The following is a 6,313-nucleotide window of genomic DNA, read 5'->3' as shown; positions in this document are numbered from 1 at the left end:
GTGGAAAACCCACTTTTCGCACTTGTGTTAGTGTTGAAAAACCACTTTTGCACTTGTATTAGTGTGGAAAAACCACTTTTCGCACTTGTTAGTGTTGAAAAACCGCTTTTCGCACTTGTGTTGGTGTTGAAAAACCACTTTTCGCACTTGTGTTGGTGCAGGAAACCACTTTTGCACTTGTATTAGTGTGGAAAAAACACTTTTTGCACTTGTGATAGTGTTGAAAAACCACTTTTCGCACTTGTGTTAGTGTTGAAAAACCACTTTTCGCACTTGTGTTAGTGTTGAAAAACCACTTTTGCACTTGTATTAGTGTGGAAAAACCACTTTTCGCACTTGTGTTGGTGCAGGAAACCACTTTTGCACTTGTATTAGTGTGGAAAAACCACTTTTTGCACTTGTGATAGTGTTGAAAAACCACTTTTCGCACTTGTGTTAGTGTTGAAAAACCACTTTTCGCACTTGTGTTGGTGCAGGAAACCACTTTTGCACTTGTATTAGTGTGGAAAAAACACTTTTCGCACTTGTGTTAGTGTTGAAAAACCACTTTTCGCACTTGTGTTAGTGTGGAAAAACCACTTTTCGCACTTGTATTAGTGTGGAAAAACCACTTTTCGCACTTGTATTAGTGTGGAAAAACCAGTTTTTGCACTTGTGTTAGTGTTGAAAAACCACTTTTGCACTTGTATTCGTGTGGAAAAAACACTTTTTGCACTTGTGATAGTGTGGAAAAACCACTTTTGCACTTGTATTAGTGTGGAAAAACCACTTTTCGCACTTGTGTTAGTGTTGAAAAACCTCTTTTCGCACTTGTGTTGGTGTTGAAAAACCACTTTTCGCACTTGTGTTGGTGCAGGAAACCACTTTTGCACTTGTATTAGTGTGGAAAAAACACTTTTTGCACTTGTGATAGTGTTGAAAAACCACTTTTCGCACTTGTGTTAGTGTTGAAAAACCACTTTTCGCACTTGTGTTAGTGTTGAAAAACCACTTTTCGCACTTGTGTTAGTGTTGAAAAACCACTTTTGCACTTGTATTAGTGTGGAAAAACCACTTTTTGCACTTGTGTTAGTGTTGAAAAACCACTTTTGCACTTGTATTAGTGTGGAAAAACCACTTTTCGCACTTGTGTTAGTGTGGAAAAACCACTTTTCGCACTTGTGTTAGTGTTGAAAAACCACTTTTGCACTTGTATTAGTGTGGAAAAACCACTTTTTGCACTTGTGTTAGTGTTGAAAAACCACTTTTGCACTTGTATTAGTGTGGAAAAACCACTTTTCGCACTTGTGTTAGTGTTGAAAAACCACTCTTCGCACTTGTGTTAGTGTTGAAAAACCACTTTTCGCATTTGTGTTCGTGTTGAAAAACCACATTTCGCACTTGTGTTGGTGCAGGAAACCACTTTTGCACTTTTATTAGTGTGGAAAAACCACTTTTCGCACTTGTGTTAGTGTGGAAAAACCACTTTTTGCACTTGTGTTAGTGTTGAAAAACCACTTTTGCACTTGTATTAGTGTGGAAAAACCACTTTTCGCACTTGTGTTGGTGCAGGAAACCACTTTTGCACTTGTATTAGTGTGGAAAAACCACTTTTTGCACTTGTGATAGTGTTGAAAAACCACTTTTCGCACTTGTGTTAGTGTTGAAAAACCACTTTTCGCACTTGTGTTGGTGCAGGAAACCACTTTTGCACTTGTATTAGTGTGGAAAAAACACTTTTCGCACTTGTGTTAGTGTTGAAAAACCACTTTTCGCACTTGTGTTAGTGTGGAAAAACCACTTTTCGCACTTGTGTTAGTGTTGAAAAACCACTTTTGCACTTTTATTAGTGTGGAAAAAACACTTTTTGCACTTGTGATAGTGTTGAAAAACCACTTTTGCACTTGTATTAGTGTGGAAAAACCACTTTTCACACTTGTATTAGTGTTGAAAAACCACTTTTGCACTTGTGTTGGTGCAGGAAACCACTTTTGCACTTGTATTAGTGTGGAAAAACCACTTTTCGCACTTGTGTTAGTGTTGAAAAACCACTTTTCGCACTTGTGTTAGTGTTAAAAAACCACTTTTCGCACTTGTGTTGGTGCAGGAAACCACTTTTGCACTTGTATTAGTGTGGAAAAAACACTTTTTGCACTTGTGATAGTGTTGAAAAACCACTTTTCGCACTTGTGTTAGTGTTGAAAAACCACTTTTCGCATTTGTGTTAGTGTTAATAAACCACATTTCGCACTTGTGATGGTGCAGGAAACCACTTTTGCACTTGTATTAGTGTGGAAAAAACACTTTTCACACTTGTGTTAGTGTTGAAAAACCACTTTTCGCACTTGTGTTGGTGCAGGAAACCACTTTTGCACTTGTAATAGTGTGGAAAAACCACTTTTCGCACTTGTTAGTGTGGAAAAACCACTTTTGCACTTGTATTAGTGTGGAAAAAACACTTTTTGCACTTGTGATAGTGTTGAAAACCACTTTTGCACTTGTATTAGTGTGGAAAAACCACTTTTCGCACTTCTGTTAGTGTTGAAAAACCACTTTTGCACTTGTATTAGTGTGGAAAAAACACTTTTTGCACTTGTGATAGTGTTGAAAAACCACTTTTGCACTTGTATTAGTGTGGAAAAACCACTTTTCGCACTTGTGTTAGTGTTGAAAAACCACTTTTCGCACTTGTGATAGTGTTGAAAAACCACTTTTCGCACTTGTGTTGGTGCAGGTAACCACTTTTGCACTTGTATTAGTGTGGAAAAACCACTTTTTGCACTTGTGATAGTGTTGAAAAACCACTTTTCGCACTTGTGTTAGTGTTGAAAAACCACTTTTCACACTTGTGTTGGTGCAGGAAACCATTTTTGCACTTGTATTAGTGTGGAAAAAACACTTTTCGCACTTGTGTTAGTGTTGAAAAACCACTTTTCGCACTTGTGTTAGTGTGGAAAAACCCACTTTTCGCACTTGTTAGTGTTGAAAAACCACTTTTGCACTTTTATTAGTGTGGAAAAAACACTTTTCGCACTTGTGTTAGTGTTGAAAAACCACTTTTCGCACTTGTATTAGTGTGGAAAAACCACTTTTGCACTTGTATTAGTGTGGAAAAAACACTTTTTGCACTTGTGATAGTGTTGAAAAACCAATTTTGGTCCTTGTGTTAGTGTTGAAAACCCACTTTTCGCATTTCTGTTGGTGCAGGAAACCACTTTTGCACTTGTATTAGTGTGGAAAAACCACTTTTCGCACTTGTATTAGTGTGGAAAACCACTTTTTGCACTTGTGTTAGTGTTGAAAAACCACTTTTGCACTTGTATTCGTGTGGAAAAAACACTTTTTGCACTTGTGATAGTGTTGAAAAACCACTTTTGCACTTGTATTAGTGTGGAAAAACCACTTTTCGCACTTGTGTTAGTGTTGAAAAACCTCTTTTTGCACTTGTGTTGGTGTTGAAAAACCACTTTTCGCACTTGTGTTGGTGCAGGAAACCACTCTTCGCACTTGTGTTGGTGTTGAAAAACCACTTTTCGCACTTGTGTTAGTGTTGAAAAACCACTTTTGCACTTGTATTAGTGTGGAAAAACCACTTTTCGCACTTGTGTTAGTGTTGAAAAACCACTCTTCGCACTTGTGTTAGTGTTGAAAAACCACTTTTCGCATTTGTGTTCGTGTTGAAAAACCACATTTTGCACTTGTGTTGGTGCAGGAAACCACTTTTGCACTTGTATTAGTGTGGAAAAACCACTTTTCGCACTTGTGTTAGTGTGGAAAAACACTTTTCGCACTTGTTAGTGTTGAAAAACCACTTTTGCACTTTTATTAGTGTGGAAAAAACACTTTTCGCACTTGTGTTAGGTGTTGAAAAACCACTTTTCGCACTTGTATTAGTGTGGAAAAAACACTTTTCGCACTTGTGTTAGTGTTGAAAAACCACTTTTCACACTTGTGTTAGTGTGGAAAAACCACTTTTCGCACTTGTGTTAGTGTTGAAAAATCACTTTTGCACTTTTATAGTGTGGAAAAAACACTTTTTGCACTTGTGACAGTGTTGAAAAACCACTTTTGCACTTGTATTAGTGTGGAAAAAACCACTTTTCACACTTGTGTTAGTGTTGAAAAACCACTTTTCGCACTTGTGTTAGTGTGGAAAAACCACTTTTCGCACTTGTTAGTGATGAAAAACCACTTTTGCACTTTCATTAGTGTGGAAAAAACACTTTTCGCACTTGTGTTAGTGTTGAAAAACCACTTTTCGCACTTGTATTAGTGTGGAAAAACCACTTTTCGCACTGTGATAGTGTTGAAAAACCACTTTTGCACTTGTATTAGTGTGGAAAAAACACTTTTTGCACTTGTGATAGTGTTGAAAAACCACTTTTGCACTTGTATTAGTGTGGAAAAAACACTTTTTGCACTTGTGATAGTGTTGAAAAACCAATTTTCGTCCTTGTGTTAGTGTTGAAAACCCACTTTTCGCATTTGTGTTGGTGCAGGAAACCACTTTTGCACTTGTATTAGTGTGGAAAAACCACTTTTTGCACTTGTGTTAGTGTTGAAAAACCACTTTTGCACTTGTATTCGTGTGGAAAAAACACTTTTTGCACTTGTGATAGTGTTGAAAAACCACTTTTGCACTTGTATTAGTGTGGAAAAACCACTTTTTGCACTTGTGTTGGTGTTGAAAAACCACTTTTCGCACTTGTGTTGGTGCAGGAAACCACTCTTCGCACTTGTGTTGGTGTTGAAAAACCACTTTTCGCACTTGTGTTGGTGTTGAAAAACCACTTTTCGCACTTGTGTTGGTGCAGGAAACCACTTTTGCACTTGTATTAGTGTGGAAAAATCACTTTTCGCACTTGTGTTAGTGTTGAAAAACCACTTTTGCACTTGTATTAGTGTGGAAAAACCACTTTTCGCGCTTGTGTTAATGTTGAAAAACCACTTTTCGCACTTGTGTTAGTGTGGAAAACCACTTTTGCACTTGTATTAGTGTGGAAAAACCACTTTTCGCACTTGTGTTAGTGTTGAAAAACCACTCTTCGCACTTGTGTTAGTGTTGAAAAACCACTTTTCGCATTTGTGTTCGTGTTGAAAAACCACATTTTGCACTTGTGTTGGTGCAGGAAACCACTTTTGCACTTGTATTAGTGTGGAAAAACCACTTTTCGCACTTGTGTTAGTGTGGAAAAACCACTTTTCGCACTTGTTAGTGTTGAAAAACCACTTTTGCACTTTTATTAGTGTGGAAAAAACACTTTTCCGCACTTGTGTTAGTGTTGAAAAACCACTTTTCGCACTTGTATTAGTGTGGAAAAAACACTTTCGCACTTGTGTTAGTGTTGAAAACCACTTTTCACACTTGTGTTAGTGTGGAAAAACCACTTTCGCACTTGTGTTAGTGTTGAAAAATCACTTTTGCACTTTTATTAGTGTGGAAAAAACACTTTTTGCACTTGTGACAGTGTTGAAAAACCACTTTTGCACTTGTATTAGTGTGGAAAAACCACTTTTCACACTTGTGTTAGTGTTGAAAAACCACTTTTCGCACTTGTGTTAGTGTGGAAAAACCACTTTTCGCACTTGTTAGTGATGAAAAACCACTTTTGCACTTTCATTAGTGTGGAAAAAACACTTTTCGCACTTGTGTTAGTGTTGAAAAACCACTTTTCGCACTTGTATTAGTGTGGAAAAACCACTTTTCGCACTTGTGATAGTGTTGAAAAACCACTTTTGCACTTGTATTAGTGTGGAAAAAACACTTTTTGCACTTGTGATAGTGTTGAAAAACCACTTTTGCACTTGTATTAGTGTGGAAAAAACACTTTTTGCACTTGTGATAGTGTTGAAAAACCAATTTTCGTCCTTGTGTTAGTGTTGAAAACCCACTTTTCGCATTTGTGTTGGTGCAGGAAACCACTTTTGCACTTGTATTAGTGTGGAAAAACCACTTTTTGCACTTGTGTTAGTGTTGAAAAACCACTTTTGCACTTGTATTCGTGTGGAAAAAACACTTTTTGCACTTGTGATAGTGTTGAAAAACCACTTTTGCACTTGTATTAGTGTGGAAAAACCACTTTTTGCACTTGTGTTGGTGTTGAAAAACCACTTTTCGCACTTGTGTTGGTGCAGGAAACCACTCTTCGCACTTGTGTTGGTGTTGAAAAACCACTTTTCGCACTTGTGTTGGTGTTGAAAAACCACTTTTCGCACTTGTGTTGGTGCAGGAAACCACTTTTGCACTTGTATTAGTGTGGAAAAATCACTTTTCGCACTTGTGTTAGTGTGAAAAACCACTTTTGCACTTGTAGTAGTGTGGAAAAACCACTTT

This window comes from Myxine glutinosa, chromosome 3, assembly GCF_964187855.1.
Source record: "Myxine glutinosa chromosome 3, kmMyxGlut1.1, whole genome shotgun sequence".
In the NCBI taxonomy this organism is placed as follows: Eukaryota; Metazoa; Chordata; class Myxini; order Myxiniformes; family Myxinidae; genus Myxine; species Myxine glutinosa.
This window is presented reverse-complemented; position numbering follows the sequence as displayed.